Source organism: Dermacentor silvarum, unplaced genomic scaffold (assembly GCF_013339745.2).
Source record: "Dermacentor silvarum isolate Dsil-2018 unplaced genomic scaffold, BIME_Dsil_1.4 Seq678, whole genome shotgun sequence".
Taxonomy (NCBI): Eukaryota; Metazoa; Arthropoda; class Arachnida; order Ixodida; family Ixodidae; genus Dermacentor; species Dermacentor silvarum.
In genome coordinates this window covers 26,431-43,597 of record NW_023606617.1, presented here as the reverse complement: position 1 = coordinate 43,597, position 17,167 = coordinate 26,431, and the positions used below count along the sequence as shown (strand labels likewise).

Below are 17,167 nucleotides of genomic sequence, written 5' to 3'. Positions count from 1 at the left end.
TTGCAAAGTCACTGCAGAATTGCAAAAAAAGATGCGTCCGAAGTGCACTACAAGAACCAAGCAAATACATAGCAGTTATTTTGTAGCGTTAGCTACACTGGCCTAGCCAAGCCCGTTTCGCGCGGCACATCAAGAGCCGTGCTGCGCATGCGCAAGGATCAGTGATGTCACACGGCTTGCGCACCGGAGCCACCGGAGCCGGCACCTCTCGCGCACTCCGCCGCCGCCGCCGCGCGCGACTCACCGCCGCCGGTCTGCGCATTCCAGAGGAGTGACGTCGTAGCCGTGGTAGACGCACTGGCGCCGGCGCGCGCTCGCTGTGTAGTCGCCGTCTGACACTGCGCTGGAGCCACTGCGCTTCTGACTGGCGTTTGCCAGTGTGGTATAGTCATGGAGAAGGAGAGCGCAAATGCTGCTCAACAGCGCAGAAGAACGGAGAAGCTTGACTCATCGGATCCCGAAGTAGTTGCCTGGCAATTAGCGGTTGAGCGTAGGAGACAACCAGGAAAGCTAAGAATAATCAGCTGAACTTTTGCTAACGCTACGTATATCCTGGCATAGCCGAGCTAAGCCACTGCAACTTTTTTTACCATCATGTTATCTACAAGCACACAATTTACATTGAAGATTTGGCAAGCAACAGATGTAAACAATCCAAGTGAGCACTCTGACCTCACGAAATAGAAATGGCATTTTTATTCTGAAGGTGTATGAGAAACTGAAAATGTCTAGTCACACAGAAAAGGAAACCAAGTTATGGTGCTCATTGTTTACTCTTTTTTTATTGAAATAAAGATGAATCGAGTTGTCACCATGTCTTAGCCACCACTACCCTTTTTCGCTTAACACAGAAAAGTTAAAAAAACTTGTCGCAGTTTCACCCGAAAGGCGAAGCATCAATTGCGATAGCAAATTAGTAGAGAGCTATACGGAGTAAGCATAGTAGTTTTATCAGCTGTATAAACTTGGACATGTCGCAGTACCAGCAACGCGCAGTACTGTTGTCGACGCCGCCGTCGTTGTGCCCGCGTTCGCACCGAACGTGCCCGGCGTTGGTGACTGTTGCCGGTGCCTCTGCGGGTGGCTCGGAGGTTTTCGATGAGATCTGAATGGGACACTCGTCGAGCAGCGCCGGAAGTCTTTACCCACCTTCTGTCTCCCAACGTTTTATATAAATAGGGAATTGGTGCCGCAGCTAAACGTCGCCTCCCCTCCCTCCAGTTTTTACGTTTGGAGTGTATGGGAATGTTGCTCTCTGTGTCAGCCTCAATGAATTTGTACGCTCAAGGATTTTTGCGATAATGGATGTGCCCAGAATCACATTGTCTAGAATCCCCACAGCTGGCTGCCCCAAGTAAAATAACAATTTACTTACAGCTCCACTTCCTACTACGTCCCTCAGTTGCGGGCTGTAAGCACACAGTAAGCAAATTACTACATCTCGAACTTTCTCCCGCAAAACTATTTGATCATCTCAACAACTCGGCCAATAAAAAAGATCACAAAAAAATTTGGCGGTGCTCCAAATGCTCTGATGTATACAATGTGCAAAATACGCATGCTGCCACTCCAACCACGTTCTACCTACATATGCTCATGTCATTATCAAACAGCAGATGCAAAACACGTAGCAGGTGCATTTGAAGTGGAAGCGTGCTCTAACTGTCTTCAAATTTATCAACAAAATTTAAGCTAGTTTAAGGCTACACATACACATACCTCGACAGCCCCACGGGGGGTCTTCAGAAAAGTTCTAGCATCTTTTGGAAGATTCCGGAAACACCCGTGTGGTCTTGAGAAGTCAGAGAAGCGGTGTCAGGGACCTGTGAGTAATGTTACATTGTACAGCCCACTTTGCAAGCGAAGCTGCTAAATTTCAGCTGCTAGTGCTTTGGCTTCCTGCCCGTTTTGCGGTGTCCTGCTGCACGTCAGCGTTAAATACATCGGAAAACCGTTCTTCTGAATCCTCACCGGCTTCGGATAGTCACCAGTCGACGGAAACCTCCGCATTACGATCTGAACAATCTGAGCTGCTTTCTGTGCAACCTGGGCCGGTATTTCTTAGCGATGCCTTATGCTTTATTTACTAGTCTTATCATCCACCACTCGCGGCCGGCTGATCCCGTTGATAACGTGAACGGACCACTGACCAAGCGCGAAGGGGCATTAGCATCGGAAAGGCATCGCTACAAAATACCAGCCCTGAACAATAGCCTGTAGCCGCGCTACTGCTAACAGGCGTTGCGCTTACTGCACTGAAGCTAGGCTACTCGCTTTCGGAGTAGCTCGCTTGCGGTTCACTTTTGGGCACGCTACTGCTAGCCCGTCGCGAACGCTTACTGAGCTGCCGGTACGCAAGGCTGTCGCCGGCCTCGACAGGCTGGCCAAGCGCTTCAAACAATTCGGCAACCTCGCGGCGTGCTCTGCTCTCGACATATCTCAACATAGTGTTCACAATCAATACACATAAGCGTGCTGGATAAGTTAACCAAAGTTTACTTACCATTACGAGACAAAGGGCTGCTGTTCCCACCGGAGCTCGCATCGCGCCTTCTGTGCCGGCGCTTTCGATGGTGCGATAAACAGACGTTCAAAGCTTGCGGTTCGTACGACTTTCTGATCGGTGGCAATCTGGAGGACGACAGTGACGATCGCGCAGCCCCAGCCCCAACAGCACTCCAAAAAACTAATGCAAACACGCGACTTCAAGTTCACTCCGGCTCCGAGAAGAATGATGCAATCGCAACGAAAATACGCCGCCAAAGCAGGCAGAAGGAAAACGCGAGACGTCGCGCCAAAGCTGTCTTGCCAATTCTTCTTTATAATTGCTACTATAATTACGGTATTATTTATAATAATAAATGTAATAATATTTACTAATTATTATACAAAAACGAAACGTTCAGAAGGTTTTATCTGTAAAGTATAAACGAAAGGCTGTTGATTATTGTAGGCGCGATTTTGTTATGGACAATTTACAGGATTTAGGCGTGAAATTTAAACTTTTACGTCATTTGCTAGAAAAAGTTATTTCGAAGAAACAAGCAATTAGCACAATACTAATGCCGATGCTATACCTACACGTGCACCAACCAAAAATTATCGAATTCGGGTAGGCAAGAGATAAAGGCGAACTTTGGACACAATGATTTATAGCGCGTCGAAACAAAAAGATAGCAATTATGTAATATTGTTTATATTTCAGGGAACTGTCACTTCTTGAGATATTTAAACCAGTAGGTTGTGATTTAAACTATACAAAAGCAACAAAACAATTATATTAAAGTAGGCCATGAGATATTAAAATAATAAAATAAAATAGCACAGCAATTATATAATAGAGATTTAGACACAATGTCGTGTGCAATATTACGAGGCTGCGCGGGGAATAGCTTATATTATGGAGTGGATTGCAGATAAGCCTTGAAGGTCAATCATATAAATTAACACGACAGCGTTAAGGACCCCGTGTCGCAGAAAATGCGGCGTTGGCGTCGGCGTAAGCGCCGGCGTCCGTGGTAGAGAAAATCATCCCGGACCACCCCGACCGCGCAGGCCCTCCGTCTGGCGCAAGGTGTTAGTGAACAAAAATTGAATTTCTCACAGTAAAATCCGTCAGAAAAAATGGTAAAGTACGACTTAACCACAACCTACAGCCATGGTGGCATCGGATTATAATTTGAATGTACGAGAAAACAATTCTGGTACGAGGAAACGCAAACAAAAACCCCTTTTCCAGCATTTCTACCATACCAACAGTAGCGCGCTCGGGTAGTTTACTTGCGAAAATCCTATCCAGATGTCACTCGCATCCTCGACAAGGTCAAATTGGGACTTAGCCTGCCTAATGCGTTCTGAACACGCGCACGCGCGTCGGGGCAATAGCAAACAATTAATAAAATAATTAAAAAAGTCCCAGGGCCTTCACACTTTAATATAAGACGACTTATATTGCCCCTGTAAAAACGTCTTCCCGGCAATACATTCTGTTTAAAAGTGAAGCCTACTTAAGGGGATTTGTGTAAGTTTGGTCTTTTAAGCTGGATTTCCCACATTCTGTGTTGCAGTGAAGCCTAGTCATAAAGAAAAATGCGATGCGAATGGGGTCCGATAACTCAATCGCGTTCTACTCTTAATGGCGAAGCTTAAGCTTCCCTCCATTTTTTTTGCTGCCCGAGATTTCAATATAGTTCTTAATTAGTTAAACATCTCAGGCATTAAAATATATTATAGCACTTCCTAACGTCGGGGTAAATCTATCCGTAATTTCATATCCCTAACTTCGGGCGAGTTAAATATTAATAATAACAATAATAATAACAATAATAATAATAATAACATAAAAACCCAATAATAACAATAGGAGTACACACCACGTAAGTGCATACATACATACATTCATACATACATCCTGCACCTACGAAACGTAGGAGGTATGGTTCAAGTGCTATGTGTACAATTAATTTATGGTGCCTGAATGATATCCTGTGTACATCCATAGTACGTTATCTGGTAATCTAACATTCATGTAGATAGTACATCTATAGACATCCATGCATTTCCTTATAAAAAAGGTACCTACTCGAGACGTAATATGTACGTCACCTCAAGACGTTGACGTTGGGTATATTATAGACGTTGAAGAGAGGTTCGTGGTTCACTGGGTATGACTGAGATGTCGGCTTTTTATATTATGTGAATCTCCGAAATCTGTGTGGAAACAGAAGTTGCACCATTCCCTGCAAGAAAATTTATCACTTGTATTTGCCGCTGCTATAAATTTGCACGAGCAATATGCATATAGAATTACAATGCATTTACGAAGGTAAGAAATGACATAACAAGCTCGTATTTTGCAAGACAAAAATATTATCCTGCACAAAAGCCATATTGTGTTCCCGTGGTCCTGTTGGTTTAGATCTTTCTTTGTAATTGTGTACAAATATACAACACTACATGTACAGTCGTAGACAAAAGTTTGTAGGCCACGTGTTCTGCAAACGAAGCCGATAGATTTATAACCGCTGGCTGGAGGCCGCACTTGCGGTGAAAGTCAAAATGCTTTTATTTCAGCTCCCCAGGTGCCGTACACAGCGGACGGTAATGAGCTTGCGCGTCATGCCTGGTCAGCGCCGGCCCTAAGCCGCCGAGGTAGAGGCTGCACGAGCGCCAGGAAAAAAACTGGACCTTCCCCTCGGCCGGACGCTGCCAGCGCTCAGCCGATCACTACTTTAGCAAGGCTCCTAGCGAGGCCGCGGTGGCTAGCCAGGCGACGGCTAAAAGCTATCCGCTTCGTTTGCTGATCACGTGGTCCACAAAATTTTGTCCCATACTGTACACCCTTATGAGAACTTAAGCACCCATTTGTTATAGCACCCTTCTTGCACCCTCGTTTACACCCTTCCGGTAAATGCACCCTTTGCGTTTTGCTCGTAGGGTGCTCCGGCCCAAATAGGGTGCTCGAAGGGTGTGCAGTGGGGTGTAAATTTATGGAGCACCCTATTTTACACCCTTAAGGGTGAGAAATTGTTTAGTGTGTAGCCGCTCGATATCAATCGGCCAGATTTGCCGTGTCTTGACTTTTGCGCGGCCTAGTGCAAGCTTTCGCTTTTCTTTTTCTCCTGGCTCAGCACGCCGTGGAGAGAAGAGACGCGGGGATCGGAAAGGCAGAGAGCTGGCGAGGAGGAGACGGCGTGTCTCCGCCTCCTCCTCCGGTGGCCATGACTACGGCGTGGCAGTTTCTAGGCACGCACCACAAATTACGGCTGGCTAAACAGCTTCGCTATCAAAAGTCTATCGAGCCGGATTGGAACCAGCGACCTATGGATATCTGTTTCTCCAATAGCACACCTACAGTCCACCTATCTACCAACCGAGCTATCGACGGAGCTGACGGGCGACACCTTCCGATCGCATTTCGTGCATTCATTAATGGCACGCATGAGGCATATCAAGCCTGACGTTCCGTAGAAATTGTGTCCTGATCAATACCACCCAAAAAGCGCAAAGTTATCATCAGTGCTGGTGATAAAAAGTAAGCCATGACTAGAAATAAAAAATCACGCAAGTTTGCTACTGCTACTGCTAGGTATTAGCTTGGTTGCTGCTAGGTGTTGGTTTAACTTAACTACGCATGTAGGAAGGTTTTCTCGGGCGATCATTTTCGAAGGGACCTTCCCTTTCGCGACATTTCGCGTGACTAGCGCTGGACGCGTCGGCGCCTACGAGCTACAGCGCTCCCGGCATGCCGCAATCGCAGGTAGTAAGGTTGGCACGTACCAAGGACGCCGCTGCTTACCGACGCCGAACACAATGGAGGCTAGCCGCTCGATATCAATCGGCCAGATTGCTGTGTCTTGAGCTTTGCACGGCCTAGTGCAAGCTTTCGCTTTTTTCTCCTGGCTCAGCGCGCCACGGAGAGAAGAGAGGCGGGGGTCGGAAAGGCAGGGAGCTGGTGAGGAGGAGACCGCGTTTGTTCGCCTCCTCGTCCTGGATGCCATGGCTACGGCGCGGCAGTTTCTTGGCACGCGCCACAAATTACGGCTGGCTTAAACAGCTTGGCTGTTAAAAGTCCGTCGAGCCGGATCCGAATAAGCGACCTATGGATAGCTGTTTCTATAATAGCCTCCTACAGTCACCGCTCAATCAACTCAGATATCGACAAAGCTGATGGGCAACACCTTCCGATCGCATTTAGTGCATTCATTTATCGCACGCTTGAGGTAGATCAAGCAGGACGTTATGGGAAAAATTTGTCCTTATCAATACCCCCTCCCCCCCCCCCCCACGAAAAGAAGAGCGGGAAGTTATCAACAGTGGTGGTGATAAAAAGTAAGCATGACAGGCAATAAAAACTCCGTCGAGCCGGATTCGAACCAGCGACCTATGGAATCTGTTTCTCCAATAGCGCTCCTACAGTCCACCGCTCTACCAACTGAGCTATCGACGGAGCTAATGGGTGACACCTTCCGATCGCATTTAGTGCATTCATTTATCGCACGCTTGAGGTAAATCAAGGCTGACGTTATTTAAAAAATGTGTCCTTATCAATACCCCCCTTCCCCCCACGAAAAGAAGAGCGGGAAGTTATCAAGTGGTGGTGATAAAAGTAAGCCATGACAGGCAATAAAACTTCGTCGAGCCGGATTCGAACCAGCGACCTATGGCTATCTGTTTCTCCAATAGCACTCCTACAGTCCACCGTTCTACCAAGTGAGATATCGACTTTTTTTCTTTATTGCCGATGTGAGAGTCAAAACAACAAAAGTACAAATGATAAAAACATCAGCCTACTTCGGCTGACGTAGTAGGGATTAAAATCTTTTATGACAGCCAAGTCATCGAGGACAGAAATCCATTCTGGCGGTTCAACTTGCGCCCGATACACTTCCCTAAGGGCCACAACACTTTCAAAAAGTTTTCGCGCGTTGAACGGACGTTAACATCTGTATGTCGCACTTGCATTCGCGTCTTCCACAGACTGTGGAGGCCCAAAAGCATTATTAGGTCAAATGGTACTTCCGCTTCATTTGCGATGGGCAAGAACCTGATGCCATATGGATCTAGGGAAAAATCTTTTTTGACTGTTCGTTGGAGGACATCCCAATGAAAATTGGGTCCCAGCAGTCAAGAAACACATGCTCTACTGTCTCAGGCTTTTTGCATAGCAGGCAGTTAGTCGTCCATGGGACGAAAAATCCCTTTTCGTGCAGCCACGTCTTAACAGGAAGTGTGTTAGAGTGTAACTAAAGAAAAGGATTTCACGGATGGGTTAACCGGCATTCTCTTAACTCGCTTCAGACCATCTTGCCCTGGGCCTCCACGGTGATGTAAATGATAAACAGGAATCGGCAACATTGTGTCCACGAGATTCTTATACAGATTTTGTTTCGAAACATTGCACAAGTACTCAATAGAAAAACGCACATGCAATAGCCGGAAAGAAAGTACAACCTCTCGCATGTACCCACTGATAGCCCCATGCATACTCTCACACGATGAAACAACGATTTCTGGGAGATGTCTCTGCAACCTCACTTGGATAGCAGTCCTAAGAAAAGTATCTCTTGATCACGGAGGAATATAAAACGCGACACAACTTGACGCAGAAATAAGTGCACAAGGCCAAGCTCTCCCGCCTTAACAGAAAGAAACAAGTTGGTACGACTGGTTCTCTCCCAGTTGGACGCCCAAATAAAAACTGCAAAAACGCGGTGCATCTTTTGAATACTGGTCCGTGTTGCACACAAAACATTCATAATGTACCATATTTTGGATACAAGGAAAAGGTTGCAGACGGAGGCGCGCGAAAACATTGATAACTGCCTCCCCTGCCATGCATCTGCTTTTCCCTCGCCCTTGACACTTGCTCATTCCAGCATTCACTTGGTTCTCGATAACACTGAAGGGGATGCCGAGATACTGCGTTGGCAGACAAGAGCATCGCAGTCGCGCGAAATGACCGGGCATCGTTTCCCAGTCACCATGCCAAAAACCAGAGCTCTTATCCCAGTTTATCAGACACCCCGTTTGCTTGCAAAATTCATCAACCGTGCTGATCACTTCAGTAATACTGTCTCTGCTCGAACAGAATACTGCAATGTCGTCCGCATAAGCGAGAATTTTTACATGCGCCGATGCTAAACGAAAACCTGAGATGCGTTCACTTTTGATTAAAGCCAAACAGAGTGGCTATAGGTATGCCGCAAACAGAAGGGGCGACAGTGGGCATCCCTGCCTTACTGACGAACGCACTACCAGCTTGTCTGAAAGGTCACCATTTACAATAATGCGCGTAGTGCAGTTTGCGTGCGCCATTCTGACACCTTCTATGATACACGTCCTACGTTAGCGTGCTCTAGTATGCAAAAAATAATATCATGTGAGACGTGATCAAAGGCTTTTGCCAGATCTAGTTGCATCATTGCAACCTCCCCCAGCGCATCACAGCATTCCAATACAGTACGTGCGACATGTACATTCGTGGCAATGCTACGTTCCTTGATTCCGCAAGTCTGATGCGGTCCAACCAATTTCGTTATCACGCCCTGTAATCTCTTCGCTAGGACTTTCATGCATATTTTGTAATCAACGTTGGTGAGGCTGATCGAGCGATAGGACCCCACCAACAAACGCTTCTTGGGTCATCCGATTTTGGGATTAACACTATGTGCGATGTGTGAATGACAGTGGTACTGCTTTCGCTTATACGCCTCAGTCAATACTCGTAACAGTAACTGAGCGACTATGGGCTTAAATGTCCTGTAAAACTCGGCACCAAGCCCATCAGGTCCTGGAGTTTTACCAGTCTGTAGGTCTTCTATTACAGTTTCAATTTCGTTTTCAGTTATGGGCATCTCAAGACGCTCCTTTACATCGTCCTCAAGTCTTGGCAGGAGAGACAAAAAATCACCAGAAAGCAGCACCCATCTCTCTCGCATGGCCAAGAACGTCGCTGAAGTACTTTTTAAATACCTGCTGGATTACATTAGCATCGCTTGAAATTTCATCACCATTTCTTATCTGCCTAATTTGTTTTTGGCAAGCGTATCGTTTTTCATCTGTAAAGCTCGCTTCGTTGATGTTTCACCGGCCCACAGTTTCTGTGCTCTTGCGCGTATAACTGCTGATTATACCTTTCAGTGTCTATTCTTTCAAGCTGGCTTTTCACATCCCTTATATCTTTCGCATACTTCCAAGGCTAGGTACTCTCCATGCTTATTAAGAACTGCAGTTGCTCGCGCGCTGCTTTTTCCTCTTGCTTTTCTTTGTGTCGGTTGGAGCAGCTCTTTTCTATGGCTTTACTTTTTAGCCACTCCTTGAAGTCTTCCCACTGAACGACAAAAATACTGGGCCGCTCCTCGAGCAGCTTCTGCATCTCATCTGCAATGCCCTTTACAAATCCCTCGTCCTCCAAAAGTTTAGCGTTGAATTTCCAGAGATTCCAGTTGAAGCGCGTACTCCTTTCTTTCTCACCAAACTTGCGATCACCAGGCAATGATCGCTAAAAGCCACAAGTTCAACTTTGTAATCGTGGAAAGGGGTACAAGCTCAACGGATGCGTAAATCCTATCCAGTCTGGCATGGCTATCTCGTTGAGCTGCAACAAGCGACTGAAACAGTTACCACAGCGTACACCTCGAACATCTGGACAGCAGGCGGCCAAACAACCACGGTGGTTCTTCTCGGAGGATGAAGAAGAATACTACAAGGAAAGGCAGGACGCAGCAGAGCAACTAGAAGCAGATCCCGCTCAAGATCTCCGCAGCTGAGTGCCCCTGCTTTACCCAAGACAGACGAACTGAAGCAGAATCGTGAGCGTTCCCGGACTCCGGTAAAGAAGCTGGCAGAGATTCCAACCCCTCCGCACGGTGCTGGGACTAATCAGAAGACACTGGCGCAGGTAAGCTGGGCGGGGGTCGCGTCTTCCACAACCAAATCCATCACACAGAGGGAAGAATTAAGCGCGTTCTCGCGGAAAACAAACAGCTGAAAGCTAACTTAGATAGCACCAAACATGAACTTGAAATACTAAAACGTCAGGTGGAATCGTTGACAGTACTGATAGGATCACAGAAACCCCAACCATCCACCCAGCAGAAAGAACACGCACAAGACTTCCAATACGCGAGAGTCCCTCTACAAACCTCACCACAATCACCAATTTCACCCGCGACACCCTTCCCGGAGCTACAAACAACACTCACAAAGCAAATGGGCGACATGTTCGCTCAGATGAAAGAGGACCTACAACAACATATGAAGACACAGATACAACCTATGTACAAGGAGTTCCAAGAACTCAAGCAATATGTGGATGAGTCTCTTCAAGGCGTTAAGAGGACCCGCAAGCGACAATCTAGCATTGGCGACGATAAGCCGTATGTCAAATACATCGTAACCACGGAGACTGAGGAAGCAACTTCGGGCACTCCCCAACATGGCTAACAGAGCATCCAGACAAGAGAAACTTGCTATTTCGCAGTGGAACTGTCGCTCACTACAGAACAAACACGCTACACTCACACAATACATCAAGGCGGCGCTAGTCCCACCCGACCTCATTTGCCTGCAAGAGATCGGGAAAACACCGAAACCCATCGGTGGTTATCGTCTTTACGTCGACCTACATCACCCAGCTCTAGCGACCCTGGCAAGGAAGGACTTAGCCTTAACCGCGACCGTAATACCGGGGGTCGATACACACCATCAAATAGTCACAATTTGGCCGGTCAAGAAAGGACGCCCTAAATGTGTATTAGTGCACGTGTACAGTCTCCCTAGCGAACGCAAGGCCGACTTCTGACAATCCTGAACCACGCATCCACACTGCTTTCAAAGCGGGACCGATTGATTTTCCTTGGCGACTTTAATGCATGGCACACCGAGTGGGGGTACAGGCGAGATACGAGCAAGGGAAACGATCTACTCAGCGCCCCCAGGCCCACGAGTTACTGCTGCTCACACACCCGGGAGTTCCTACAAGGATAGGCAACAGCGTGACTCGGGACACTACGCCGGATCTTACCTTTATCAACAATGACAACGGTGTTACCTGGAGTAACCTCGAGGAAAACTTAAGCAGCGACCACTACATCCTATGCACGACGGTGAACACGGCAAAGCTCCGCTTAGCCTTAGGGACGGCCAGGCTGACGGACTGGAAGAAATATCGATAACGCCAGCAGACAGCCCCCTCGACACCCACTACGGCAGAAGGATGGAGTAATTTCCTAAAGGAACTTTATACTGCCACCACTAAGGAGCTCCAAACACAACAGACACGCCGGCTATAGACAACCACCTAGCTCATCTCTGGGAAGCTCGTAGGAGCCTCAGCAAGAGGTGAAAAAGACAGCGCCACTACCGTAACCTAAGGCGACGAATCGACCGATTGGCGGAAGAAACAAATACCTACGCTCGATCACTCAATTACAACAACTGGCACAGCTTCTGTGACTCCCTCAAAGGCACACTGAGCACCAAGAAGACATGGGCCATACTGCGATGCATACTGGATCCGACCAGTACGCGCACGGCAACGGCTAATGTCATGCGGCGACTCATAGGAGAGCACCAAGGGACGGAGACTGAGCTGTTGCAACAACTCAAGACCACCTACACCGGTGAGGCTCAAACACCTACAACAGCTCCGAAAAATACCATGGGGAAGCCAGCGAAGATCTGGACGCCCCCTCACCTTCGCAGAACTTTACGCAGCCGCGCAGACTTTCAAAAAGAACACAGCACCAGGACCAGACCGCGTCACCAATGTGATGCTTCGCAATCTCAGTGACACAGCCATCGGACAGCTTGTGCATTTTTTCAATGATCAGGTCTGGAGGAAGGGAGGTCGGGTACCAGCGCCATGGAAATCGGCCAACATCATCATGATCCCAAAACCTGGCAAGCCGCGAGAGATCGCACAGCTGCGGCCCATCTCATTAACATCGTGCATGGGCAAGCTCTTTGAAAGAGTCGTGCACACCCGCTGGAGAATCACCTCGAGCGTAACAGCCTTCTTCCGGACTCGATGTTCGGCTTTCGCAAGGGAGTGTCTGCACAGGACGTCTTCCTCATGCTAAAAGACGAGGTCCTCGCCCTCCCCCGGGCAGCCTAGACAGAATACTGCTCGCCCTTGACGTTCAAAAGGCCTTTGACACCATATCTCACTCCGCCATACTAGAGGGCCTTGAAGACGTCGGATGCGGAGAAAGAACATTTCATTACATTCAGGACTTTCTGCGTGACCGCACTGCAACAATTGCGCTCGGAGCGTCACGGTCGCTCCCATATGAACTGCCGGGCCGCGGCACGCCTCAAGGTGCAATTTTGTCTCCGCTCCTATTCAATATTGGAAGGCGCAAGCTCGCCCTACAGTTACAGGAAAACGAAGACCTCGGCGTGGCAATTTACGCCGACGACATTACGCTCTGGGCGACCAAAGGCTCATACGGGGACAGACAAACACACTTCAGCAAGCCCTAGACACGGTCGAATCATACACAAAGCATGCCGGCATGAAATCCGCACCGAGCAAATCAGAATACATACATATTCGACCACCAAGAACTCAAGCCAACAGAGCTCCACCGTTACAACTACTTCTAGACGGAGAACCTATCGGAAAAGTCCAGCAGCTACGTGCTCGGAATGCATATACAGGAAACGGGCAGTGCCGGCATCGCCCTGTCCAAAGTCAAGCGCACAATTCTCAGTGTTAGTAGCCTCATTAACAGAATAGCACGTAGCAGAGAGGGAATGACGGAGACAGACACTATGAAATTAGTACAGGCCTTCGTCATAAGCAGAATCACTTATGCTCTTCCTTTCCAAGCGGCCCGACAAACTGAAATCGACCAAGCAAAATCGACTGCTCCGGATTGCCTGCAAGGCGGCACTCGGCCTGCCCGAAAACACGAGCACTGACCGTCTCAGCGAGCTGGGCATGATGAACACATACGAAGAACTCGCCACGGGCACACTCATGGCCCAGCGCGAAAGACTAAACGCAACACCCCAGGGGCGCTCCGTGCTAACACCTACGATACCCCCTAACGCCACAGTTCTGCGGAGACGAGACCATACTTATGCCACCTGATCTACGAGCAAGAATCCATGTGAACCCCATCCCACGTCACATGAACCCTCACTTCCACGTGAAACGGCGACAAGCCCGAGCAGCCATCCTGTGCAAAAGGCAGGAGGACGCAGACACATACTTTACTGACGCGGGCTTATACCCCAGAGGTGAGACAGCGACTCCTACTTATGTAGCTGTCGCAACAAACTGGGGGAGACCGATCGTAGCAGCGTCCGTACGCACGACTTCAAGCGCCACGGCGGAATCCGCGGCCATAGCCCTAGCCATCCGAGACGCTGACGCCAAGAGCCAGTCGGCTTATATACTCAGACTCGCAAGACGCCTGCCGCCTCTTCCTTCGGGGAGTTCTACCGGCCGGGGTCCTTCGCATTCTAGGACCAAGCCTCCAAATGGACCACGGGATAACCTAGTGTCCCGCGCACACCGGAGTGGAAGGCAACGATCGGGCGGATCGTCTGGCTCGAGGTATAACAGGCCGAGCCGCGATACATACTGCTTGAACGGACGCCTTTCTGACACCCGGCAGCAGACCGAGAGACATACTTGAGGCACAACGACTAGGAAGACGATTCAATGCTCTACCTCACCCCAAGCTCAACAGGCGAGGGACTGGCGCCGAATACAGACAAACACCTACCCACACTTACATAGACTGCACAAAATATTTCCCAACAACACAGCGACAGATGTCCATGGTGCGACTCCATCCCGACACTAGAACACATCACTTACCAATGCACGCAGCGTCCGGCAGACGCCGTGTCGCCGCTACTTAACGATACACTAAACAATTGGTCGTGGGAGGCGCGACTCTCCGAACTGGACTTGGGAAGCGAATTAGCGACTCTTGACCAGGCCCGGCGCGCCGCAATAGCCAGTGGGGCCCTGGACGAGGGGCTCCACCCACAGTAACCAAGCACGATCTTTATTAACACGAAAGTGTTTTATGCCGGGGTCCACCAAGACTTCACTGACGTATTTCCGTCACGGAAATACGTCATAGACATAATACAAAGAAAGAAACCAGAAGAAAAAGTTCTACAAACATGCAAAATTTGGAAATCGAACCCACGACTTCTCGGTCCGCGACGATAGATCGCCGAGCGTTTAACCCATTGCGCCACAAACGCATTTGCAGAGAGCTACACAGACGCGCCTTATATATCTAACACTCCTCCGTGTACCCGCGCTCTTGCTCGGGGCGGTGCCGCCGCCTACGAGCAGAAAAAGTTGTCGCAGTTTCACCTGAAAGGCGAAGCATCAATTGCGATAGCAAATTTGTAGAGAGCTATACGGAGTAATGATAGTAGCTTTATCACTGTATAACTGGGACATGCAGCAGCACCGGCAACACAGAACTGTTGTCGACGCCATTGGCGTTTTGTCCACGTTCGCACAAATGCGTGCGGCGTTGACTGTTGCCGGAGCCTCTGATATAAATAGGTACTTGGTGCCGCAGCTAAACGTCCCCTCCTTCCCTCCCCTTCCCTCCCCCTCCCCCCCCCCACGGCCTTTCGTGCGTCAGAAGAAGGCGCGTTTGCTCTACATATATGGTGATTGTAAAGGAGGAAAGAGACGCCTACTTCTGCAGCCCTTAAGGGAGCACGGCACGGAACGCGCGTTTGTTCTCCGCCGTGCGTTTCACTCCCCGTGAGAGCGCGCGTCCCTCGCGCCCTTTCACTCGCACATACAGCGTTCGGCGGCGCGCGGCGACGATTTCATCTCCATTGTCGTCATACGGAACCTCACGGCGACGGCGACGGCGACGCCGACGGCAGAAATCTGCTTTGGAGTGTCCATAATTGCTATCGCAATAAAAGAGAAGTACTGCATTATGACACTAACGCGCACCGACAGTGAACGCTTCGGTGGTCTCAGCACTACGACGCCTCGATGCCAGCATTCGAAGGGACGCTGGCATCAAGAAGCACTACCAACGCCACCTAGGTGGCGTTCACCGCACTCAGCACAGCGGAGCGTGGCCTCCGCAATTAGCTCTGAAAATGTTCTGAAGTTGATCGCGGAGGCTGCAATTACGACGCGCTGTACGCGCTGATTTGACTCGGTGACGATTCAGTTACGTGCTTGGCTTGCGCGTTGTATTAGTGTGTCAGTTACGTGCTTCGTCTTTCGCGTTGTGCTAGCGTGTGCAGCGTAGTGCAGCTTCCATATGCACGACGGTTGCTCATGGTCATCGACGTTGGTAGTCGTGATGGAGGAGACGTGCCACCAGGCGTCAGCGTGGGTGCATCAACGCCTAAGGGCGCTTAGCCACAAAACACCAATAGGCATTATCAATGTGCAATAAACATTACACTACTTCTGTGAAGACACGTTTCACTTTCGTGTTCTATACCGATTCCTATATAAGAGGGATCAACCACATTTTATTTAAATAAAGTTTTTCTCTCTCTCTCTCTCTCTCGTTGAAAGTGCGTGTATTGCGGTCTGTTCCCGTATGTGAATATGCTGCCAATATCCTCTAAGCTATTGTCATGAACCAGACCGTTTAACAATTGTGCGCTCCTATCACGCACAGGCGTACCCTTCACTCGATCGGCAGCGGCACACACACAGTTGAAATCGCCCACGAGCAACAGCAGTTTGTCACGAACAATGTAGGACTCTAGACGGTAAAAAAAATCGCGGCGTTCAGAGTCAACATTTGGTGAATACACGCATATAATGCGCCAACACAACTTCGAAAAGGAAAAGTCTACGACGAGAAGGCGACCACTTGGGCAAGAAAAAATTGACTCCACGATAATGCCTAAACTACTGCGGAGAAACAGGACGCACCCACCCGATGTTCCAACAGAATGGCAAACACAGACATTGAAGTGTGCACGAAAGGTGGACACCATACGCTCAGTAAATTCTTCGCTGTCAATCTTCGTCTCTTGGACGGCTACGATGTCCAGCCCGTTGTCAGCGTGAAGACGATTAAGCTGACATTGACGCTTTCGTGCACCAAGGCCCCTGACATTCAGAGTCGCTACGCGTAATGCTACGTCCAGTTTCATCGCCATACGTTAGGAAAAGAGACCTGTGACATACATCGAACACCATACTTGGTCCCGCCGGGAGCACTGTACGGCGTCGCCCTTCCTAGGGTCCGTGTGCAGGCGTCGGGAAAACCGGCAGGCATTCCTTCGCCGGCAGTTCCAAACCCGTGCACACTGTCTAGTGGATGCACTTGCCGCCACAACAGCGGAAGAACCACACACGCACCACTCACACCCGCACAGGAACACATTGCAAGACTACGGAGGCGGTTTGTCCGCCTGCCATGTCTTGGCCGCTAAGTTGGGCCGCGGTTTTAAAGTAGAGCGCCGAATTCCTGGGTTTTTGGCGGCGGCTCGTCACTGCCACCACCTGGCTCTGCCCTTTTACCGACGAACTCCTCGTGGGAGCGCTTCCCAGCTGTCAGGGCGGCAGCCTCCTGGCTGAAATCCATGGTCTCAGGGTTCCTAGGCTCCACGTTGTCGGGAGTTTTGGCGGAAACTGTCGTCGCATCCTCTAGCTTGCCTTCGGATTTCGGCTGAACCTCACGTTGCACTTCTA

The 17,167-nt window shown here is 49.2% G+C and overlaps 1 non-coding gene across 1 annotated transcript; it reads right to left on the bottom strand.

Annotated features, from left to right (window-relative positions):
* Positions 1-6,855: 6,855 nt before the first annotated feature.
* Positions 6,856-6,949, bottom strand: Trnay-gua (transfer RNA tyrosine (anticodon GUA)). The gene is made up of 2 exons: positions 6,913-6,949; positions 6,856-6,891 (listed from the first exon to the last, which is right to left on the bottom strand). It is a non-coding gene; the product is annotated as a tRNA-Tyr (tRNA).
* Between the last annotated feature and the right edge of the window lie 10,218 nt (positions 6,950-17,167).